The sequence below is a fragment of the Pleurodeles waltl genome, chromosome 4_2 (genome assembly GCF_031143425.1).
Source record: "Pleurodeles waltl isolate 20211129_DDA chromosome 4_2, aPleWal1.hap1.20221129, whole genome shotgun sequence".
In the NCBI taxonomy this organism is placed as follows: domain Eukaryota; kingdom Metazoa; phylum Chordata; class Amphibia; order Caudata; family Salamandridae; genus Pleurodeles; species Pleurodeles waltl.
This window is the reverse complement of record NC_090443.1, coordinates 218,429,651-218,455,370: the sequence shown is the minus strand read 5'-3', so window position 1 is coordinate 218,455,370 and position 25,720 is coordinate 218,429,651.

Genomic DNA, 25,720 nt, shown 5'->3' with positions numbered 1-25,720 from the left:
TTTGCCACAGAGCACACCAGTAACACAGATGGGTCCGATTTGAGTATCCTCAAAGCGGGTGTGCAATTCCTAAGGCTCATGCGATTACATAAAGGAACTATCCAAAGTGTCCTATGATTAGCATATGCAGGGCATTGAAAAAGAACATGGGTCAAGGATTCTTCAATCTCACAACCCTTTGGGCATGTCTTGGACTTATTGATTGTATTAGACCATTTATAAGTTAGGGTGCACAAGGGAAGGGATCCTATTCTAAATCTAATATACAGAGCGCGGGCAAATGGGGAAAGTAGTATATCCATAAAGTGCTCAAACTCATAATGGCATTTGATTTGTAAAAAGCTGGCAATCATAGTGGAAGAGGAAGCTTCTGCCAAATACGTAGTTTGAGCATTAAGTCAAAATGCGTCCTTCAGTATCTGGACAGCATTTATTGGGATAGAAAAAGGGTCCTTCCAATAGTTCCCCAGGCCAAGAGAAGAAAAGGTCTGCTCTATATAGGAGCACCACCTAATTTTTGTAACAGAATTGGTGCTCACCAAATCAATCAACCCTGAACTATATGGAATGATAGAATCTAATGTCCAAAGTCGAATCCAGACAGCAGAGGCCTTGGGGCGGCAATCTGGCTAACAGGAAGGAGATTTAAATCCATTCGGATTGCCAGGGATGGAGTACTAGATGGAACCCTCAGCAGCACCTTTAAACGAGAATTTTCCACCTTTGCCAAGTCCTCCAGATTGCAATGGCCCCACAACTCAGCTCCATATAAGGCTCCCCCCTTGCTTGAGATTTATACATTTCTAGAGCGGGAGTCATAGCAAAACTGGGAGATCTTGCTGCTAATCTCATAATGCCACCCGCCCTTTGTTTCAGGCACATTGTTGATTTCTGGAGAAATTGTGTAAGTCTTCCAATTTTAATCTTAAATAATCAAAAACACTTACTCTATCCAGAGTAACACCCTCCAAGCGAATAGATCTCCTCATCTTTTGATTTGCATCCCCGAACACACTGTATTTAGTTTTTGTTGAATTTATTTCTAGGCCATGATCTTTACAAAAGGCCACAAACCTCAAGAGCAAACTAGAGAGGCCAGAAGCCATGTTTGATATTAGCAACATATTAGCAATTGCTTCTCTATCTTTAGATCTTAACATTTTGATCAGGGAGCTTTTAGCCTCTCTACATCTCTTGTCAAACCACTTGTTCTTAGAGTGGGGAGATAGATGGGTTTTGGCCCTGACAGATTTAAAGAACACATTTTTGAGGATGGCGAAGAGATCCAAGTGAGAGGACATAACCTCAAGCAGGGTGAGTTTGATGTGGTCGTCAAAGAGCTGGCGACTGGAAACTATAGCACATAATTTGCCCCTTAATTTGTTGGAAGTCTGGAAAGAATCCCATCTTATCATATGCTTATTACTAGACGTCTTCAAGACACCAGTAATTACAGGGTCAGAAAAAGGCACAGTTCCTAATAAAAGTTGTCTCTCATATGTAATTAAAAGAGGAGCGTGGTCACTAGTATGCTGATTGCCCACTTTAACATCTATTATGTGATGCCAGACCCTTAGATCAAAGAGAACAAAGTCCAGGAAGCTACTATATGATCCCCGAAAAAAAGATGGTCTAGCAGGGCTGTCAGCTGGAAAACACCCATTATTGGGGCGAAGACCATGGAGTATCATAAGATTTATTATCTGCGAAGCCCTGATGCTAACTTTGGATGGATGTGTTAGGGATCAATAAGGAAGAATATTCCATGTGTCATCTTCAATCTGCGTGGCCTCATTGAATGCAGGATTGGGCTCAATTGCCACGTTAAAATCCCCGGCTATAATAATGTGATACTTGGGGTGAAGGTCTATTACTGTAGTATTCAAAAGTTCTATAATGGCAGACCGCTGGTTGGAGGGGCACGGTCTGTTGTAAATGTTTATACACAGAATGGGTGGCCCAGGTTTGACTTTATGACTATAGCCAAGATGTCAGGGGTGTCTATATATAGCTCCTTTGCTCCACCCACCTCTGTCATTTTAACCCAAGCGCTAAGGCCCCCTACTGCTCTACAAGCAGGAGACGGTGTGGCTTTTTTAAAAAAAGAACAAAACCCCTGCCTATGCATACTGTGCGTAGCCCATGTTTCTTGGAACATACAGATGTTAAAATTGTCAACATACACACCCCAATCAGTGTCAGCTAGTTTGCTATTAATACCAGCCACATTCCAAGATAGAGACTTCGCTGATGAGGGAGCAGTAGAACAATTAAATTTGTAAGGAATATCAGCTGGATGAGAACTATTAATATGCTCAATGGAAGATATAGGGGGTCATTCTTACTTTGGCGGGCGGCAGAGGCCGCCCGCCAAAGTAACCCCATCAGAACACTGCACCGCGGTCGAAAGACCGCTGCAGTGATTCTGAGATTTGCCCTGGGCTGGCGGGCGGCTGCCAAAAGGCCGCCCGCCAGCCCAGGGCAAATCAACCTTCCCACGAGGACGCCGGCTCAGAATTGAGCCGGCGTAGTGGGAAGGTGCGACGGGTGCAGTGGCACCCGTCGTGTATTTCAGTGTCTGCATAGCAGACACTGAAATACTTTGCGGGGCCCTCTTACGGGGGCCCCTGCAGTGCCCATGCCATTGGCATGGGCACTGCAGGGGCCCCCAGGGGCCCCGCGGCACCCCCTACCACCATCCTGTTCATGGCGGGTTTCCCGCCATGAACAGGATGGCGGTAGGGGGTGTCTGAATCCCCATGGCGGCGGAGCGCGCTCCGCCGCCATGGAGGATTCAGAAGGGCAGCGGTAAACCGGCGGGTGACCGCCGGTTTACCCTTTCTGACCGCGGCTGAACCGCCGCGGTCAGAATGCCCTTCGGAGCACCGCCGGTCTGTCGGCGGTGCTCCCGTGGCCGGTGACCCTGGCGGTCACCGGCCGCCAGGGTCAGAATCAGGCCCATAGTTTTCCTGGATGTCTAATCTGTCCATTTTAGTGTGTGTGAGTGGGCAGGTGTTTATGCTCTCTATCTGAGACACTTACCACTTGTTGGTAGATACCCACATTGACCAAATTCTAAATAAGTCCTCTATCAGAAAACCACCCTTGAGACCAAGTACAGACTCAATTTGTAAAGGTTCTGCTGTTGTGTCTGCCAAATCATTCTGCTTGCTTGCTTTTAGAAAGATGTAATTTCCTTCTCCAAGAGTCTACTTGAATCTAGTGTGCAGGTGAACACTGGCAAGACCGATTGAGCAGCAAATAGGGCTAATTGATACAGATCCATTGATTATTTCTCAACTGCCAATGAGGCCATCAAAAAAATCCGAACCGGTTTTCTTTAGTATACGTGTAGGAGTTGTACAGTTAAGGAGTTTTCCGGTAATTGCTCCTCTTTCAAGTTTTTTTGGTTCAAAGGTGTTCTCTGACTATAACATTTTTTTCTGTTTGTCACTCATCTTAGTGAGTCTGTATATTTTGACTCTTTGCAATAAACGTGATTAACTTGTCACAAGTGAATGGTTTCCACAAAGGAATTCTTCTGCAACTTTGATGTGATAATGTTGTAGAAAAATCAAAATCAAAATAAAGGGTAAATACATACTTTGTGGCTGCAGGCTTTACAAAATGATGAAACTTGGAGAGAGTGCCTCTCCTAGCTGCTCTTTTAGAGTTAGGAGCTATATGCTGGATTAATACCTTGATGTACTAAGAATTTTACCACAGGAAAGAAGGAAAGCCAAGCACTACTAGGGAGCATTTGTTGTCCAAATGCTAACAAATGTTGGCAAAACGTTGTGGTACAGAGGATGCTACAAGCACAATGGCTATAAAAACACATTTTGGGGGCTTTATTTATTTATTGTGGAGGGATTATAACTAGATCTTGGTAATTTTTTGCCTGACATACTGTAACCAAATTACTTTAAAAAATGGAGAAAGGTAGAAATGCCCGTGTGTACAATTAAAAAGATGTTTGTGCATTCTTCCACCCATTTGTTGTAACAAAAGTGAATTTGAAAGACGTTGATGTAATATGTTGACCAATGTGACACAGTAATATTTTTCCCATTGATGTATCCTGGGGAGTGCAAAGCCACAGTCTCACAAGTCTTTACAGTGGGTGGTTTGCCCACTGTTACATCCTGGGGAGTGCAAAGCCACAGTCTCTCAAGTCTTTACAGTGGGTGGTTTGCCCACTGTTACATCCTGGGGAGTGCAAAGCCACAGTCTCACAAGTCTTTACAGTGGGTGGGTTGCCCACTGTTACATCCTGGGGAGTGCAAAGCCACAGTCTCACAAGTCTTTACAGTGGGTGGTTTGCCCACTGTTACATCCTGGGGAGTGCAAAGCCACAGTCTCACAAGTCTCTACAGTGGGTGGGTTGCACACTGTTACATCCTGGGGAGTGCAAACCCACATCTTCGCTAGTATCTGCAGTTCTCTACTGGTACTGGGTGGGACTGGTGCCCAGACAGGATGAGTCTCCCCATAAAAGTTCATGTCCTGTCACTGTCCCAGCTGCACATGGGATACGGATGCCTGATGTGGCGGCCTATTCATACCCACACGGTGTTTGCCTTGTTCAGCGGTCTTCACCATGGCAGTCTTTGCCCTGTTCAGCGGTCTTCACCATGGCAGTCTTTGCCCTGTTCAGCGGTCTTCACCATGGCGGTCTTTGCCCTGTTCAGCGGTCTTCGCCATGGCGGTCTTTGCCCTGTTCAGCGGTCTTCAACATGGCGGTCTTTGCCCTGTTCAGCGGTCTTCACCATGGCAGTCTTTGCCCTGTTCAGCGGTGCTCTGACATGGCGGTTCGGATACTGACATTGGTGTGTGGCATGATGATCTCCACACTGGACATTGGAGTGTGGCATGACGTTCCATCATTGCCCATCGGGGCTGTGGGATCCTGGTCCCTCCTGAGCTGTGACTCTGGCGGTGGTCTCCTGACCAGTAACGATACTTGGGCCCTCCCGGTCTGTGACTCTGGCGGTGGTCTCTGGACCAGTGACGATACTTGGGCCCTCCTGGGCTGTGACTCCGGCGGTGGTCTCCTGACCAGTAACGATACTTGGGCCCTCCTGGGCCGTGACTCTGGCGGTGGTCTCTGGACCAGTGATGATACTTGGGCCCTCCTGGGCTGTGTCTCCGGCGGTGGTCTCCTGACCAGTGACGATACTTGGGCCCTCCTGGGCTGTGACTTCGGCGGTGGTCTCCTGACCAGTGACGATACTTGGGCCCTCCTGGGCTGTGACTCCGGGGGTGGTCTCCTGACCAGTGACGATACTTGGGCCCTCCTGGGCTGTGACTCTGTCGGTGGTCTCCTGACCAGTGACACTACTTGGGCCCTCCTGGGCTGTGACTCTGGCGGTGGTCTCCTGACCAGTGACGATACTTGGACCCTCCTGGGCTGTGACTCTGGCGGTGGTCTCCTGACCAGTAACGATACTTGGGCCCTCCTGGGCTGTGACTCTGGCGGTGGTCTCCTGACCAGTAACAACGGTGCTGGCGGTTGTGTCTCGACCGCCGGAAATGATGGCGCACTTCTCTGCCGTGACACTCACAACAGGCTGGGCAGACTTCCTCGGGACCTTCCCCACCTTCTTTGGAGTTACAGCTGACTCACCATTCGCCTTCGATCCCATTTCAGTTGTTGTCCCACCAGGAGTCTTGACACGGTCCCGTTGTCCACTCTACAATTTCAGAGCCTTTACAGGGGGTGGGCTGCCAGTGCCTTGGCTCCGGGTCCTACTGCCTGCCCTGGTGGACGGTGCACTCCAAAAACCTGGAACACGCACCACTGGCACTGGAGGCTTTTTGGCTGAGGCGCTACGACGGGACTGATGAACTAGAGGGTGGGGTGGGGGCAAACAGGTCGATTTGACAGAGGAACAGTTTCTGACGGACACTTGGATGGGTAGCTGGAGGGGGTCTGGGAGTGGAGGTAGAGGAGGTGGTTGTAGGAGGTGTCACTTTAGGTGTTTTGGGTGCAGGTGCAGGTACTGGAGGCTGTCGTGAGGTGGATGGATGTTGGGTGAGTGATTGCCGGCGTTTGGGTACTTTGGGAGGGGGCGTCACAGACACACTGGGAGAGGACACAGGGGACGTGCAAATTGCAGTGGAGGTGGTGAGTGCAGGTGAGCGGCTTGTGGTGCTGGGTGTCCTGGTGCGAGTCCTAGTGCCTGTAGATGTGGTGCATGCAGGTGTGTGTGTAGACGAGACTGGGAGGGAGGAGGGAGAAGAGGAGGAGGGGGACACAGTGGAGACAGTGGATGTTGCTGTGTCTGTATGGGTGTGATGCTTGTGTGAGTGCCTGTGGTGTGTGTGGTGCCTATGTTTGCTTGAGCTACTTTTGGGTGTTGACTTGTGTGCAGGCTGGTCTGTAGGTGTGCTTGGGATGGGCTGGGGTACAGGGGATTGGGTCTGGGTGGAGGAAGTTGGAGGGGGGAGGCTGGACACAGGGACAATGGCTGCCATCAGTGCTGAGGCCAGAGATTGCAGGGTTCGCTGAAGGACAGCCTGACCAGAATGAATGCCTTCCAGGAATGCATTACCGTGTTGCAACTCTCGTTCTACACCCTGGATGGCATTCACAATGGTAGACTGCCCAACAGTGAGTGACCTGAGGAGGTCAATGGCCTCCTCACTGAGGGCAGCAGGGGTGACTGGGGCAGGGCCTTAGGTGCCTGGGGCGAAGGTGATGCCCACCCTCCTGGGTGATCGGGCACGGGGCGAACGCTGAGGGGCTGCTGGGAGGGCGGTGCTGGTAGGGGAGGTGGCGGCTGTACCTGTAGAAGTGGGTGCTGCCACCACAGGGGAGCTCACATCGGCGGACGAGTCCGTGTCGCTGGTTGGTGATCCTGTGGCCGACGTGAAGCTCCCCTCGCCCTCCGTCCCACTGGTGCATTCAGAGTCTGTGGTGTGGCCCTCCATGGCCATGTGGGATGCAGCTCCCTCGTGCTCCAGTGCCACTGTACCTCCGCCTGATGATGCTGATACACGGCATACCGCTACCGTTGGCGGACAAGACAGACGCAGCAGCCCCATGCATTACGCCGTGCTCCTGCCCTCTGCACATGCAATTTCTGGGATATGGCCTACATGGCAATGGTCGAAATCTGCGCACATGGATGGCAAAGGGGCAACTATACATCAACTTGCCTCTGTTCTGAGCTGGGGTAGAGTCCCAAATGGCCTACATTACGGAGAGGCCTTGCCTACCTAACTCGCCCTGGCCTAGGGACACCCACAGCCCACCTCCCCCACCCAGACACCTCCACTGCACGCAAAGTCCACAGAATGAGGTTGTACTCACCCCCTTGTGTCTGCTGTGATATCCTTAAGCGCCCATCCAACTCCGGGTAGGCCACCGCCAGGATCTGGAACATCAGGGGGGTCATGGTGCGACGGGCACCCCTCCCCCCTTGGGAGGCCATCCCCAGCTGAGCCTCTGCTGTCTTCTTGCTGCAGCGGCGAATGTCCTCCCGTCTCTTACAGCAGTGGGTGCCCCATCTCTGGTGGGCCCCCAGGGTCCGGACTTCCTTGGCGATGGCAGGCCAAATGTCCCTCTTCTGGTAGGCGCTGACATACATGACATGCACAAGGAAAGAGGAACAGTCATTACCTACTGCACCGTCAATGTGAGTGTCCCCCTCCCAACTCTGTCCATGTGGCCCATTCATCCCCATGCATTTCTGTTGTAATAACTCTGCCCCCTTCCCTCTCCCACCCAGCCCTGTCCACCCAGGCCTAGCCCCTACAACGTGCTCCCTGTGTACTAACCTGTTGGTCTGGAGGACCGTAGAGTAGCATGTACTGGGGGAGGACCCCATCCACAAGTTTCTCCAACTCCTGGGCAGTGAAGGCAGGGGCCCTTTCCCCAGACGCAGCAGCCATCGTTGCTTCCAGACCGAGGTCACAGCAGCACTAGCAGTGTGGGTCCTCTCCTGTCGAAAGTCAGGTATCTAGTGATTGAAGAGATTGAAAATGGTGGTGACGTCCGCGGCGGTGACGTCCGCGGCGGGGCGCATCATCACCACCAGCGCACCTGTTCATGGGCTCCTGGGACCCATACGGTCCAATGTTAACCAATGCAGCATTGCGCCGCGCTATACGACCGCCTACCGCGACGGTGTCCAACGCCAGTGCAGTTACTCCACAATTCCATTGTCCCAGTTTAGAGGTCAGGCAGCCGCCATTTCAGGGGCCCATATGGCTTCATTTACTACTGCGTCACACATACCGAGGCCTACACTCAAAACATTTCCCAGATGGGTTAATTGTCTGTTGTAGTCTTGTGTGTGACTGTGGGTACATACCTGGAGGAATGGTGACAGTTTCTTCGCTGTTGTCCTTCTTAGGCACCGTCAGTTGGGACATATTGGAAGATGGCGGAATCCGCCGGTGTACCGACCGCTGGTGGACCTGTTGACGATGGAAGAGAGACATTTGATCGTGACCGACCGGTTCGACCGTGCCACAATCCAGGAACTATGTACCCAGTTGGAGCCAGACCTGATGTCACCGATCCGCCATCCGACTGTAATCCTCCCTGACGTTCAGGTGCTGTCAGTGCTCCATTTCCTTGCAAGTGGGTCATTTCGGACAACTGTGGCCATGGCATCAGGGATGTCCCAGCCTATATTTTCCAACGTCTTGTCCAGAGTGTTGTCTGCCCTGCTGAAACACGTAAGGAGATACATCATTTTCCCTGAGGTGGAGGATTTGCCTACAGTGAAAGGTGACTTCTATGCCCTTGGACATATCCCAAACGTCATAGGTGCCAATGATGGGACCCATGTAGCTCTGGTCCCCCCCGCAGGAGTGAACAGGTGTACAGGAACAGGAAGAGTTATCATTCCAAGAATGTCCAGATGGTCTGTTTGGCAGACCAGTACATCTCGCAGGTAAATGCTATGTTCCCTGGCTCAGTGCATGGCGCCTACATCCTGCGGAATAGCAGCATCCCTGATATGATGGGTCAACTCCAGAGGCACCGTGTATGGCTATTGGGAGACTCTGGTTACCCCAACCTGTCCTGGCTATTGACCCCAGTGAGGAATCCCAGGACCAGGGCAGAGGAACGGTACAATGAGACCCATGGGCGTACTAGGAGGGTGATCGAACGCACCTTCGGCCTCCTGAAAGCCAGGTTCAGGTGCCTCCATATGACAGGTGGGTCCCTATCCTACTCACCGAAGAAGGTGTGTGACATCATCATCGCCTGCTCCATAATTTGGCATTGCAACGCCAGGTGCCTTTTCTGCAGGAGGATGATCCAGATGACGGTGTTGTAGCAGCGGTGGAGCCTGTGGAGCCTGTGGACAGTGATGAGGATGAAGCTGATGAAGAAGGAAACGACAACAAGGAGTCAGTCATACAGCAATATTTCCAGTGAGACACAGGTGAGTACATTTTCAGGTTTAACATAACATTAACTTTCACACGTCTACCTCTATCCTGTACCTACATTTCACTCACTATTTGTTAACTGAGTTGTCCCCTTCCATTTCAGTTTCACAAATGTGGTAACCTACGTGTCAACAGCTTGCACCCTTGAAAGGCTTGTGATGTGTGACATTGGTATGTTGGCCTTCCAATGGGTAACCATTTTTGACACTGTAATTGACAATAGAAAGTTCAAAATCATTGACTGACTCCAGTTTTATTAGTGTTTCAAGGGTGTTTATTTAAGTACATAACAATGAAGGGTCCAGTCTATTAGTCTCACAGGTACATTGCACATCTGGCCATTGGAAGTGGAGCTGAGGCAGTTCCGATTTGGACAGGGTAACAAAGTGGTACAGTGGGGGGACAATCAGGGTAGTCTTATTTTCTGGCGGGGGTCTTGCCATCTTGCTCTGTCCTGTTCCTGGATCTCAGGGACCGCTTTTGTGGTGGTTGTCCATCTGCAGGGGGTGGGGTGCTGGTGTGTTGGTCCTGTGGCGGGGCGTCCTGTCCACTGGCGCCGGCGGAGGTGGTGGGCATTTCATCGTCTTGGGTAGTGTCAGGGGCCCCTTGGAGTGCCACGGTGTCCCTCAAGGTCTTTTGAATGTCCGTCAGCACCCCCACAATGGTGCCCAGGGCGGAGCCACTGGTCCTGAGCTCCTCCCTGAGCCCCAAATAGTGTTCCTCCTGCAGACGCAGGGTCTCCTGCAACTTGTCCAGGACCGTTGCCATCGTCTCCTGGGAGTGGTGGTATGCTCCCATGATGGAGGAGAGGGCCTCGTTGAGAGTAGGTTCCCTTGGCCTGTCCTCCCTCTGTCACACAGCAGCCCTCCCAGTTCCCATGTGTTCCTGTGCCTCCGTCCCCTGGACCGTGTGCCCACTACCACTGCCCCCAGGTCCCTGTTGTTGTTGGGGTGTTGGGTTATCCTGGGTGCCCTGTAGTGGTGGACACACCGCTGATTGACCTGTCCTGGGTAGGGAGGTATGGGCCCGCTGGGTGGGTGCTGTGCTGGTGTTACCAGAGGGAGGAAGTTCGGTGTTGGGCTGTGGCTGGGCAAGGGGAACTGACTGTCCTGAGGCCCACGATGGTCCGGGCTGGTCATCAAGATCCAGTAGGGCAGTGCTGCTGTCGTCACTGTGGGCCTCTTCTGGGGGTAGAGTGGTATTGTCTGGACCCTCTGGTGTGGTGACGTTCTCTCGGGTTCCTGCGGGGGTATAAGTACATGATTATTGCATGTGTGTGTTTCATGGTGTGCAATGGTTGGGTGTGCGTGTACACAAGTGCAGGCATTCCTGTGTGGGGGCTTGTGTGCTGATGGTTGGGGGGTGTTCTGGGTATGTGCAGTGGGCATGCTTTAGTGATGGGTATCCATGCTTAGTTGTGTCATGCAGGTCTTGGGGTTGGGATGGGTGGTTGGTGTTATGCGTACATTAGTGAGGAGTTAGGGTGATAGGGGAGGGTGTGAGGGTGGGGGTGCGTGATAGCATGCAGGTAAGGTGGGGGATATGATATTTAAGATTTGACTTACCAGTGTCCGTTCCTCCAACGACTCCTGCGAGGCCCTCAGGATGCAAGATGGACAAGACTTGCTCCTCCCACGTTGTTAGTTGTGGGGGAGGAGGTGGGGGTCCGCCGCCAGTCCGCTGAACCGCGATGTGGTGCCTGGGTACCGTGGAACGCACCTTCCCCCGTAGGTCATTCCACCTCTTCCTGATGTCCTCCCTCTTGGGTGCTGTCCCACGGCGTTCCCCCTGTCGACTATTCTTTGCCATAGCTCCATTTTCCTGGCTATGGATGTGTGCTGCACCTGTGAGCCAAATAGCTGTGGCTCTACCCGTAGGATTTCCTCCACCATGACCCTGAGCTCCTCTTCAGAAAAGCGGGGGTGTCTTTGGCGTGCCATGGGGTGGTGTGTGTGATGTGTGAGGTGGTGTATGTGGTGATGAGTGTGGTGAGTGTAGTGGTATGTGGTGTTTTGTGCGTGGATGTTGTGTGGGTGATGGTGTAGTGTGCCTCTGTGTGATGGGGTTCTCTTTTCTATGTTGTCTCTCTCTGGCCTTCTCTCTAATTTTGGGTCGTAGGGGTTTGTGGGTGATGTGGGTGTGTGTTTTATATTGAGTTGGGTGTGTGGGAGTGTTGTTTGTATGTATCAGGTGTGTGTATTTGGAATTGTCCAATGTGGCGGTGTTTTGGAGCTGTGTGTGTATTTTGAGCGTGGTGGTGTGTACCGCCAGTGGAATACCGCGGTTGAAAGACCGCCGCGTGGATTCGTGGGTCGTAATAGCATGGGCGTGTTTCTGTTGGCGTGGAGGTGGAGGATTTGTTTCCGCATGTTTATCGCTGACCTTTGGTGTGGCGGTATTGTGTGGGTGTCTGAATTTCGGCGGATTGCGTCATGTGTGTCATAATAGCTGTGGCGGGCTCCCGCCGCCGCCGCCACGGCGTGTTGGCTGTCTTCTGCACACCAGTAAGCACCTTATACCGCCAATGTTGTTATGACCCCCTAAATGCCAAAAGTAAAAGTTAATGTCCTGCTTTTATATTAAACAAAAATGCATGCGTACCAATGCCCACCAATTAAAAAATGTAATTAAATTAAAAGTAAACAATAGCACATTGTGCTTGGTTTACAAAGGCACTTATAGTAGCAATGTCAGCTTTATCTATTCAAATTTCGAGAAATACCCATTTACTTCAGCTTAATTGTATATAATGAGGGCCAGATTTAAAGAAAAGTGGCCCAGCGCGGTGCTGCGCTAAAATTGGCAGCGCCGCACTGCGTCGCTTTAGAAACACAGGGATGAGCTGTATTTAAGGGAATACGATGCATCCCTGCATTTTCCCCTGCGCTGGCGCTAAATTTAGCTGCCAACGCAGGCATCCTTGCATCATCGTGCAAGGATGTCTGTGTTGAGAGGTGTGATTGTTTATATGCGAAAAGGTGTCTCTTCCTGCACATAAACAATCACTAATGGCACTTTGGCACTTCTGTGTGTGCTGCATAATGTAGCACACACAGAAGTGCCAAAGCGTAATTTTCAAATGATTGTTTATGTGCAGGAAAGGACATCTTTCAGCGCATAAACAATTATTTCTGGCATTTTGCTTTTTCTATGCGCGCGGTAGAATGCAGCACACATAGAAAAAGCAAAAAATGAGGAGGAATAAAAGTATTTCTCCTCATTGCGCCCTGCTATCGCCACCCCTGGGGGTAGCGTTAGATTGTGGCTCTTCCTCAGGTTTATGGGATTTCATAAATCTGAGGCATCGTCAAAATGCAATGGGTGTTGCTGTGGCACGCCCACAGCAACCCCCCCATGAACTCCCCTTCCACGCACAGTGCTGTGTAAGAATGGGCTGTTTTTACAACGAGGCTTTAAGCCACAAAAAGTGGCTTAACGCCACCTTGTAAATATGGAGCTGTGCTTTAGCGCCACAGGAGCGTCACTAAAAGTGACGTTCCTGTGGTGCTAGGGACCTATAAATACGGCTCTGAGTGCATAAAATAATGCAGAAGTATGTCTTACACAAGGGATGGAAAGTGGGAGGATCAAAGCATGTTTAACTTTTGATCATGTTAACACACACACATTTGGGGGCTTGTGAACACTCACAAGCTCCTCTTTGGCACTTTTTACCTGGTAAGTGGCCTGAGATTTTCTCCTGCAAAGCAATGGAGTACATCACATTCCATGTTAGGGAAGGGACCATAACACCCCCAAATTTTGTGAGGGTGTAGGGAAATATGTTTTTTTTGTGGAAAAAGTGTTTTCTCTGTAGAGAAATACAAAACTGAAAATGTGCAATTGCTCATTGAACCCGGATTTCCCCCATGCAGTATTTAAAGGCTGCTTGGCCTAATTGTGTAAAACAGACATAGAATCAGGGGTGATTGAAACATTGATTATTCTGTAGCTGACTAGTCTTTTATTTGCCAAAACAACACTTGCAATGAAACGGTGTTGAGTACAAGGTTGTCCGATGTAGGAGAAAGTGGACTGGAATCATACTATACTTTTAGGAAAACCACTGACTATGTACAAGAATGCGTTTTAAATCTAGCACATTCAAATATATCGTCTAAGTCTGCCCTGAAACTCTGACTATGAATACAGCCCTCCTGTGTCGTCTCTGGCTGCCTCCGATTAATATCAAGTGAATCAGGTAAGTCACAAAGTGCTCCTTTTGAATTGGTGTTTGACTCTGAGGCTTCCATTCTTCTAACTCAGAAGCAAAAACTAACTGGTCAGTTTACTGGTGTGCTTTTATCATATTCTGAAGACTGACAATGTATATTTGTAATGCATAGGCAGATGTAAAGAGCATGATGTGCTATTTACTACCATTTTTGAGTTTGGGATGGTCCCACAAGAGGTAAGGCCTCAAATTAGTCATTAGCTCATCTGTTTTCTGCTTTTACCACAGACTGTGACCCTTTTACTGCAGTAAAACATGTTAGTGTATTTTTATTCCTACATTCTTTTCAAATCACATATTTTACAGCACCAAAGCGTTTCACTGCCATTACAGAAATAGTATATAAGCTAATGCACAGAGTTTAATATGCTATTTATTACCATTGTTAGATGGGGAAGGTCCATGATTCATGAGGTATGTGGCTTTGAGTGGGTTTTAATGCTGCTTCTGTCACACAACAAAGGTAATAAACAGGATATTTCTTTCTGCATATCTACATGCTTTCTTTATGCTATCCGTTTTCATGTTTAGTAACTATAATTAAAGTTATTCAACTCATAAGTAGTGTTTACTCATATTACTTAGACTGCACTGTAGTAACAACATGAAATTTGACCTTTGCATCGCTTTATTTTCACATGATTTGCATAAATATAAAAGGCAGGTCAAATATATGTATTACCACATGGAGGCAAATGTATATCATTTTGTGTATTTCGCTGAGGATAACAAATAACTTCCTTTTCAAATAATATTTTTTTCTTTGTAAATCTTAACTCCCTATCTAATTTTTAATATTTTTTAGGCCGATTTGAAATTTGGCAGGTGAAGGATACCCTTTGGGATAGCAGACATTGCCCGTGCCATCCTGAGGGACCCACTCCTGCCAAATCTACAGTTGTCCACCAGCCCCTTGAACAACTGTTAAAATACACAGGAACTGCCATCAAACAGGATGGCTGCCCATCAAACTTTTACAAATGTTTTCACTTTTCAAAGCAAATTCCCAACGCAGGATTTTATTTTTGAAACATGAAAAATAATCACTCCCGCACCAGGAAGTTTTTTCCCTTGGTGAGGAGGGTAATTTTTTTTTTTTATTGTCCCTCACCGACCAGGCTTTACTGGGCAGTTTAGGACAGCAATAAAGCCATCTGATCACCCACTATAAATTGAGCGGGGTTTTGGATGGCTAAACTTCAACTCCCCATGCTCTCTCTGGCTGTCACAGGAGTGTGTAAACGATGGAGCCATAGTAGGCTCCACCAGTGACATTTTTCATGCTGCCTAACTCTAAATCGAATGGGTAGACTGTGAGTTTGGTGGAAAGGGTACTTTATCAGTGTTGCGACACAGTACCTTCTCAGACAAAATATAAATCAGTCCTTTTGATATAACTTTAGAGTCTTTCTAAAAACTAAGGGACATATTTCCAAGAATTCTGGGCCTTTGTTACATCATTATTTTTGACGATCAGGCAGCACATTCAATACTCCATATTTACAAGGCAACGCATTTGGTCCAATGTGTCAGTTTATGTAGCCCTCTGTCAGAAAATCCGTGCTAGACCATGCTGCGCCAATGTATGCAGGATAGGTGTTCCTCTGTAAAATCTCACTTATAAGTGACACACTGATATTTATGAGTTTTTTCAATTTGTGATGCATCCTTGGGATATGTTCCTCTAAGTTGGGAATGCATCAAAATTCCTGCACCTTGGTTACTCAGATTTAGGAAGTGATGCAATGGCTGTGGAATAGGAATGGGACTAGCTGAAGACATTTAACACACAGTAATAAGTAAGTAAATCAAACACTCCTGACCTAATTGTAGGTCAACACATGAATAATCATGTTGTAGGACCCCTTAAGCAACCTGGCACCAAGGCAGCTATTATATCATCATCACCTGCAGCAAAGCAATGTGACGCTGTGTATTCCATGTAAGGGACAGGCCAGGATTGACACATCTCCATATGGAAATGGGTCCCCAAGTCGAGCCAAGTGTACTCCAAACAAAAAAAGGTAAGTCCACACATAAGGTAGGTAACACATGAATAGCCACTCTATATTACAACATATACTTGTATCCACTCACTGTAAAGTGCCACACAATATGTCACACATTCTGAGGTATCCTTATACACATAAGTAGACTATGCCCACTGTAATGTGACACATATCCATACTTCACACTTGTATGCTTTACATTCAGGACCAATGGAATAGAGTCCAAGGTGAGTTTTCCACCGTTCCACACTCTATTACATTGGGCTCCACACATTAGGCTACTTGCACCAGTCAGAGCCAACACATAGCCTCTGTTTTTAATGCATTGTTGAAGTTGTGTCTGTTATAAGGCCAACTTCAGCAATGTGCCGCTTTTGGGGCAGATGTGTTGCAGCAACCTTCCCACAGATGCAACAGAGTTTCTGAGGCACCTTGGGAGCTAGCAAAATGGTGCACCATACCAAAATATGGTACTTCCATCTAGCTGGATTTTGTCTTAGTGCTGTTGCATTGCTGCCACAACACAGCGATGCATCACTTTTTGTAAATATACCCTTAGTTTTGACCTTCTTAGTTGTATAATCTCAACTGTATTGTTGATTGGCTAGTTGATGCAAACATAAGTGCATTTTCTCAGAAAAAGAAGTGGGTGGCTTGGCAAAGCGAACAAGAGTGAGCTAGGCTTTCCCCGCAGACATCTGTTTACCAATCTGGGTTGGATTGTTTGGACTTTGCTGCTCACACCAAGCTTGTGGCCTCTGTCTACCATTGTATAACACTTTCATACACTACACAGACCCTTAATTTCTCCCATGACAGTTATTTAAATATCGTTAGAAATGATGCTTTTGTCCAGTTGTAACCATTTTGGGTCTCGGCTCCAAGCAGCTTTAGCTGTCTGCTTGAAAGACATTTTTCCAATATATTACTTATACCTCAGTCCCTTGCTCATGATTGTATAGGTTTGATGTTTATCTCACTTTCTTTCACCTGGTTCATAGGCTTTCCTCCCTATTCTTGTGTATATCCCACCCAGGAGCATTTCAATCTCAAGGTGCTTCGACTGGAGGATATTTCCTTTGACTACTGATGCCAACCCTTGCTGTGCATGGCTGGGGCTATTTTTCTATCCCATCCCGCTCATGTCCACTTTCAGTTTCATCTTGTGACTACATTCACAGCAGCTGTCTTATTTGTTATGCAGTAGGAATGTCCATGTTTAATAGGGGTTCGTAAAAATGACCATCTCAAGTTATATTGCACATATGAACAGAACTTGTAGATCGACCCTGATCTCAGAGAAACTGGTGTGTGCTATGAGAGAGGTACTATTTGCTTTGCTTTTTTCTTGTACACGATGGCTACCTTATTGGGATACTGACAACACACCGTAATAGTCATTCTGTGAAGCACTGACAAATTGTCCACACTCCTTTAACCTGCTTTTCTGCAAGTGAATTAAAGGAAAAACTACAGAACTTGCTTACATTAGATATTACCCTTTATATTTTGTGTGACGGGGAGTACAATATTGTCTAGATACCAGATAAGGAACGCGCAAGAGGTTTCTAAAATTAACATCCTTACAACACACATCCATTGAAGAGGTAAAAGGTTTCTTATGTGGGTCCATACGGTGAAATCCATTGAGTATACCTACAGTCCTTTCATCACAGGGTCTTTAGCCATCAATTTTATATAGTTCTATATGTGAAGGGCCCCAGCAAGTTTGCTATTATACCATTATGTCGTATGGCGCTCGTAATAGAGCTGACCGGATATCCATCATGTTTGTGACAGAGCAACACACCCACCACATGCTAAATCAGGCCCTAAGAGTATTTTTAGAGATTGCTTCGGTTAAAAAGCAATCAAGCACGAAATGTTAACAGCCATGTCCTAAAATAAAATAGTTTTGCTGGTGTCTATGAGATTTGGGGGCATATTTATACTCTGTTTGCGCCGGAATTGCGTCGTTTTTTTTTTAACGCAAAGCTAACTCTATATTTATACTTTGGCGTTAGACCCGTCTAGCGACAAAGATCTTGGAGTTTGCGTCATTTTTTAGGGTGGACACCTACCTTGCGTTAATGATATGCAAGGTAGGCGTTCCGTCTAAAAAATGACTCCAAGGCATGTGCGCCTTATTTAAACTCCCGTGCAAAAATGACGCACAGGAGTGGGCGGGTCAAAAAAAATTACGTCCAGCCGCTTTTGCGTCATTTTTTAACGCCTGGTCAGGGCAGGCGTTAACGGACCTGTGGGCTCGGAAGGAGCCCAGAGGTGCCCTACCATGCCCCCAGGGACACCCCCTGCCACCCTTGCCCACCCCAGGAGGACGCCCAAGGATGGAGGGACCCATCCCAGGGAACTTAAGGTAAGTTCAGGTAAGTATTATTATTATTATTTTTTTGTGGCATACGGGGGCCTGATTTGTGCCCCCCTACATGCCACTATGCCCAATGACCATGCCCAGGGGACATAAGTCCCCTGGGCATGGCCATTGGGCAAGGGGGCATGACTCCTGTCTTTGCTAAGACAGGAGTCATGTCAATGGAGGGTGGGAGTAAAAAAAAATGGCGCTAATCGGGTTGAGGCAGATTTTTTGCCTCAGACCGACTTGCCCCATTTTTTGACGCCCAAGCTCCATTTCCCCCTACGCCGTCGCTGCCTGGTGTGGGTCTTTTTTTTTTACGCACACCAGTCAGCTCCGCCGGCTAACGTCATTCCATAAATAAGGCGCCCGCATGGCGCTTTGGAATGGCGTTAGCCGGCGTTAACATTTTTGACCCACAACTGCGTTGCCGCAGTTGTGCGTCAAAAAGTATAAATATGGCCCTTGGTGTTCACACAAATCAGAAAATGTTAACATATTTATAATGTATTCTATAGCCTTTATGCCTGAGAGCCAAATCTCAGCCACTGCGTGACAGAATACCCACTGTGCTGAAGTATTCGTCAGCAGTAAGTTCTGCTGAGTGTTACTCAAAAAGCTTGCTGATGTCTGATTATGCTTTAGTTGTGTGAATGGCATATGAGTAACAATTTTGTATCCAGAACCCTTCGTTACCAAAGTATACATGTCTCCTCTACTGATTGCTGTGCTCCAGAGTAAGCAAAACCTACATTTTCTGACCTCCATGTGATTCAGAAGTATGAGAAAGTAAAATATCTGAGGGCTACGTGCCTGCAGCAGTTTTGTGTAGAGAGTAGGGCTCAAGTTCAGAACCTTGCAGAACTGATTACAACTGTCATTGTTCAAAGGTCATTTAGAGTGTGTGAAGTTGCTAAACATAATGTTATTTTGTAGTTATATACTGCTGTTCTTGTGTTGTGTGCTGTTTTACTGTGCTGTGCACTATGTTTTGTGTTGTTATCCTACTTTGTGTATGTTGTTATGTTCAGCTGTTTACTTTACCTATATCAACAAATGCTGCTACATTTCCAGCAAAACGGAGTACAAATCTTGAACATTCCTGAGACAAGCAACCATTTATCACTATCTAAGGATGGTAAAATAGCGCTGCTTCAGCTTCCAGATTCTCAGACAACAGTCTGCTCAAATCTTAAAAAGAGAGTGTACCTTAACTTAGAGCTCCCAAATGTTCACTTTATGAGATGCAGTTTCCTACTCTAGTTTTATTAGCTTATCCAACAACCATGTAGTTAAAGCATAGGTTCACAACATTTACTAGTGACTATTAACAGGAAGCAACAACTGCCATACGTCTGAAGGGAGCACTTAGCAGCAACTCTAAGGCCACACTGTGTCATGCAGAGTAACAACTGTCACTCACATTACATAGAAACTACAGAATAGTAGCTGTTAAGGCTTCAACTGAGGTCATCTAATTTTCTGCATTTTTTAATGATGGCAAAGGACTTTCTAAATGCTGGTTGGCTGTTTGCTATCTTTTTTGTCTTCTAATTGACTATAAATTGTAATTGCCCATGTTAGAACAGTAAATAAGACACTTAAGTGTACACTGTTGTGGTGTCTGGTGTAATTTTACAGCCAGCCCTGCCCCGCAGGCTTCTTTTAAAATACAACTGTGTCCAAATTCGACTTGGGAATTAAAAGTACTTCCAAAGGGCAAAACTAGCTTTTCATTACATATAAGTCACCCCTGAGGTCTGCCCTTGTCACCCCAAGGGAAGGGTGCCTTGTACTTAAAAGCAGGGACTTTACAAAACATGGGAAGGCTTTATTAAACTATAATAAAGAATAACTTTTTTACAGTAGTGAACTACCAATTTCATTCAAAGTATCAAAATAATAGTTACAATAAATCTAACAACTTGCTAAGGTTGGATGTATTATAGCTACTGCAGGAAATTAGTTTTAGAACTTGCTTTCCTGAAGTTACCTAAAACAGCCCTGTAGCAGCCTTCACTAATTGCCCATCCTTCGACAAGCTGAGCCAAGCTGCTCTGAAACAAAGAGATCCTCTGGTGAGAGAAGATCTGCTGCAAATGCCAGGACAGAAAGGGAGGTGAGTAGGCAAACTGGTCTTTGAAGGGAGAAAGACAGATAGTACAGGAACCAGGACCACCCCCACTTCCTGCACCCCCAGCCAGAACTGAATCAGGAAAGGGGCAGGAAGGGGAGTGTAGAAAATGTGGCTAACCCACATCTGATCTGAGTTCCCAGAAGAGATTTTGTCCACTTTGATTTGGACTGAGATGCGCATTCTGGGTCACAAATATGCCACAGTTATAAGGAAGTGGTCATCACAGAGAGTAGCAGCTTGAACCCCATTGGTTAGGGTTGCCAGTCGAGAAAACTGCAATAAGTATGGGAGAGCTGCACAGCACCTCTGATCCTTGTTTTAAGAAATCTAATGAAGAAGGGCTGTTCTGCTGAACCCCAGGTTTACACCAAGAAAGGACTGCACTCATAAGAATTGCACCTGTTGCACACTCTGGGCTTCACAAAAGAGGACTTTGCCTTGCTTCCCAGACTAAGGACTGGACTCCCTGAAAGCAACAGGTACAAAAAAGCTTCCAGACGTCACCTGCACCAACTACTGCAAGGACGAGCCCAGCTGACTAGCTTATCAGGACTTTAAAGGACTTGACCAGGTTCACTGAGGGAATTGTAGTCCCAAACCTCCAAGAGGCAACTCAGAACTTCTGGATGCTTGGCTGGAGTTGTGGCCACTCAAAAACCCAAAGGAGACCCTCTGGAGGAGGATCCAGAAGGTGGTGAAAATTTGGGCCACTTTTGCCAAAAAGCTCCATAACTTCACTGACCTCGATGACAAGAGCCAAGCCTGCAATGTCGAATCATGACTCAGCCTGATATTCAGGTTTGTCACGCTGAAAGCTCAGGAGTTCTTCAATGTTGACAATGAACCTCCAGGACTCACTGAGGCATTGTGCTGAAGCAAGCTTCCATTTTCGAACCAAAAGCCAGATTGCTGAGGACAACGCTCAATATTTGGAGAAAAAGAAACAAAAAATGACTTAGTGCAAAGGTAAAAACTTGACTGGCCCCAACGACTTGGTGTTTGCAACTCACGCTCCATTGCAGTTGGACTAAAACTTTGACTTGGTCCAGGTCAAGCGCGACCAGAGAGCTGCAGTTGACGCTTTACACTGTTTGGCACTAAAAAGGACATTTTTACATTTAGGGCCAGATGCAGCAAGGCTTTTACGCCTCGCAAACAGTAAAAATCGCTCTTTGTGAGGCGAAAAACCCACATTGCGATGCCCATTCCCATTTTGCGAGTCGGTAACCTGGTTACCGACTCGCAAAATGGGACTGCGAGTCGCAAATAGGAAGGGGTGTTCCCCTTCCTATTTGCGAGTCGAAGCGCGATGTAAGATTGCTTTGTGACTGCGAACGCGGTTGCAAAGCAATCGCAGTTACCACCAGTGTCACACTGGTGGTAACCCATTCACAAAAGGGAAGGGGTTCCCATGGGACCCCGTCCCCTTTGTAAATGGCCTAGAAAACATTTTTTCAGAGCAGACAGTGGTCCTATGGACCACTGCCTGCTCTGGAAAAATGAAACTGACACGTTTCATTTTTTCGTTTGTAATGCATCTCGTTTTCCTTTAAGGAAAACGGGCTGCATTACAAAAAAAAAAATCGCTTTATTTAAAAGCAGTCACAGACATGGTGGTCTGCTGACTCCAGCAGGCCACCATCCCTGTGAGTGCTGCGACTCGCAAGGGGGTCGCAAATTGCGACCCACCTCATTAATATTAATGAGGTGGGCCTTTGCGACCCCCTTGCAACTCACAGATGGTGTCAGGGACACCATCTTGAATCACGCATTGCGACTCACAAATTGCGAGTTGCTCAGACTCGCAATTTGCGAGTCGCAATGCCGGATTTCCTAAATCTGGCCCTTAATTTTTTAAATTTCTTATCTGTGGTTCCCTACATTGAATGTTTGTCATTTTGGTGTTATTTTAAAGATAAAATAGTATCTATTTTATAAATTGGTGTTGGATTTTTATTTTGAGTTGTGTCTTGCTTATTTACTGTTTTGGTGATATTAAATACTTCACACACCTGTCTCCTAAATTCAGCTACAAAAGGTTGAGCAAAGGTTACTTTATTGAGACTTAACTGGACCTGGTGTTTTGCACTGTTATCAGTAGTTATAGGTACTCAACTTCCCCTCCTAATACACTGTCAGTAATGGGCTCTCTAGTTGGCAGATATATACACCCTTGTTCAAGTAGGGACCACAATCCTCGTCAGGGTAAGTCACAACACAATCCAAATTATCCTGTGCCCACCCTCCGGAAGCTTGGGACTGATCAGTCAGGCTTAACTTAATGTGTAAAGTATTTGTGCAATAAATCATACAGCAATGCAGTAAAAACCCCACAAAAAGACACCACACAGATTTAGAAAAATAGAAAATATTGTTGAAATGTGGACAATCCAATGTACACAAGCAAAGTTATGAATTTTTAAAGAGTAAATCCAACTAAGCTGCCTAGAAACACAATAGCTGCAACTGGGGTTATCACGATGTCATTGACTGAGTCGTTCCCAACAATCTGACACCACTGATGCAGGTTACAGAGTCAAATTGACACCAAGGTATAGTACCTTTTGAAAACGAAGAAGAAGAATGTTGCACGGAGCTGGAAAGAGGCATCGGTGGAGTCGCTGTGGTGTCAGTCCCTTACGGCTTCCGAGGAAAGAGGCGTCAGTTCTGCGCTGCGAAGCAGGAGAAGGTCAGGCATCGGTTCGGTCCAGATGCAGGAAGAGATTATGGTGGTCATTACAACCCTGGCGGACAGTGTTAAAGCGGCGGTAAGACCGCCAACAGGCCGGTGGTAAATATTTTGGAATTACGACCATGGCGGAAACCGCCAACAAAGACAGCCACTTTAACACTCCGAACGCCACGACGGTACAAACAAACAGCTTGGCGGTCACCGCCAACTGACAGGTGGAGGACAATGTACCGCCCACACTATTATGACAGGCCAATCCACCACCTTTTCCGGGGCAGATTCACCGCGGATAAAAACACAGCGAAAACCGGAATTTCGAAGGAAAAACGCTCACCTCTACACACTCCACGAGGAAGGAGGACACCATGGACCCGGAACTCCAAATTCTCCCTGAGATAGTCTTCCTGCTCCTGTACCAGGAGCACCAACGCCGGCAGCGAAGACCACGGTGAGTACTGCACCTACGACACAGGGGAGGCAAAAAACAGGGACACACACACGCAGCATGCAACACCCCCACCCTCACCCACTACAACACACACGCTAATGCATATCTATACATTATAGTTACACCCCCAACCCCCCCGAAACAATGCAAAGACAAAAGGAAATGAGTGTAACCATTGTAATATATCAAAATCCAGTAAGCAAAAATATACATATATACACTATTAACAAAATATACACCAAGATTAGTAGTCCAGGTATTGCACCATTCATAGGCCGTGGACCACTGGGCCCAAAATGCATGGGCGAGGCCCACACACGATACCAGATCAAAACAGAGAGAACACTGCAGGGGCATCAGATAGAAATACAACAGGCACCTCAGTGAGAAGGGAAGGGGGGGCACCTCAGCCGGATGAGTGCACGACACCAGATCCACGAGGGGCTTCCATGCCCACTGCTGCATCCTGGGAAGTGCAAAGCCACAGTCTCTCAAGTCTCTACAGTGGGTGGTTTGCCCACTGCTACATCATGGGGAGTGCAAAGCCACAGTCTCTCAAGCCTCTACAGTGGGTGGTTTGCCCACTGCTGCATCCTGGGGAGTGCAAAGCCACAGTCTCTCAAGTTTCTACAGTGGGTGGTTTGCCCACTGCTGCATCCTGGGAAGTGCAAAGCCACAGTCTCTCAAGTCTCTACAGTGGGTGGTTTGCCCACTGCTGCATCCTGGGGAGTGCAAAGCCACAGTCTCTCAAGTCTCTACAGTGGGTGGTTTGCCCACTGCTGCATCCTGGGGAGTGCAAAGCCACAGTCTCTCAAGTGGATAAAATTCTCCACTGGTTTCTGGAGGGGGCTTTGTGCCGAGAGTGCTTCATCCTGCCAAGGACAGACTTAGTGGATGTGTTTCTCCACTGGTTCTGGAGGGGGACTGGTGCCCAGAGCGCTTCATCCTGCCAAGGACTGAGGTAGTGGATGTGTTTCTCCACTGGTTCTGGAGGGGGACTGGTGCCCAGAGTGCTTCATCCTGCCAAGGACTGAGGTGGTGGATGTGTTTCTCCACTGGTTATGGAGGGGGACTGGTGCCCAGAGTGCTTCTTCCTGGGAAGGACAGACGTAGTGGATGCATGTCTCCACTGGTTCTGGAGGGGGACTGGTGCCCGGAGTGCTTTACCCTGCCAAGGACTGAGGTAGTGGATGTGTTTCTCCACTGGTTCTGGAGGGGGACTGGTGCCCAGAGTGCTTAATCCTGCCAAGGACTGAGGTAGTGGATGCATGTCTCCACTGGTTCTGGAGGGGGACTGGTGCCCAGAGTGCTTCATCCTGCCAAGGACTGAGGTAGTGGATGCATGTCTCCATTGGTTCTGGAGGGGGACTGGTGCCCAGAGTGCTTCATCCTGTGAAGGACCGACGTAGTGGATGCATGTCTCCACTGGTTCTGGAGGGGTACTGGTGCCCAGAGTGCATCACTCACCCCGTGACGGTCCCTGTTGCGTCAGTGCCCCTCCCGCTCATGGGCTGGCGGTGCTTGAGTTGGTGGTTCTTGCCCTGTTGAGCGGTGCTTGAGTTGGCGGTCCTTTTCCTGTTGAGCGTTGCTTGAGTTGGCGGTCCTTCATTGCCCAGCTGGGCTGGGCCTGGCGGTCCTTCATTGGTCAGCTGGGCTGTGGCTGGCGGGGCCCTCTTGGGCAGCTGGGCTGTGGCTTGCGGGGCCCTCCTGGGCAGCTGGGCTGTGGCTGGCGGGGCCCTACTGGGCAGCTGGGCTGTGGCTGGCGGGGCCCTCCTGGGCAGCTGGGCTGTGGCTGGTGGTGGCCTCCTGGGCAGCGGGGATGATGGCGGTCTTCTCCGCCGTGCTGCTCCTCCCAGACTTGCCGGGTTTCTTCTGGCCCTTCCCCACCTTGGGAGGAGTCACAGCTGAGTCCACACTCCCACCGGGATCCCTGGGAGTGGCTTGGGTGGCTGGAGTCTTCCCCCTCTCCCGCCGGGCACTGGCCAACTTCTGGTGCTTCACCGGGGGGTGGGAGGGACTGGCTGTGCTGTGGCTCCGTGCCACACTGGGTGTCGTGGTGGCTGGTGCACTCCACATACCTGTGACAACAGGCACCACTGGTTCCGGAGTTGTTGTGGCTGAGCTGCTAGTTCTGGATCTATGAGTTGGATGGGGGGGTGGTTTGAAATAGGTTAAGGGTGGACAGAAAAAGTTGTTTGGAGACACTGGGACGGGTAGCTGGAGGGGGTTTGGGAGTGGAGGAAGAGGTGGTGGTTGTAGGAGGTGTACGTTTTGTGCCTTTGGGTGCAGGTGCATGCGCTGGAGGCTGTTGTGAGGTGCATGTATGTTGGGTAGGTGTGTGCCTGTGTTTGTGTATCTTCAGAGGGGGCATCACAGACACACTGGGAGAGGACACAGGGGACGTGTGAATGGTAG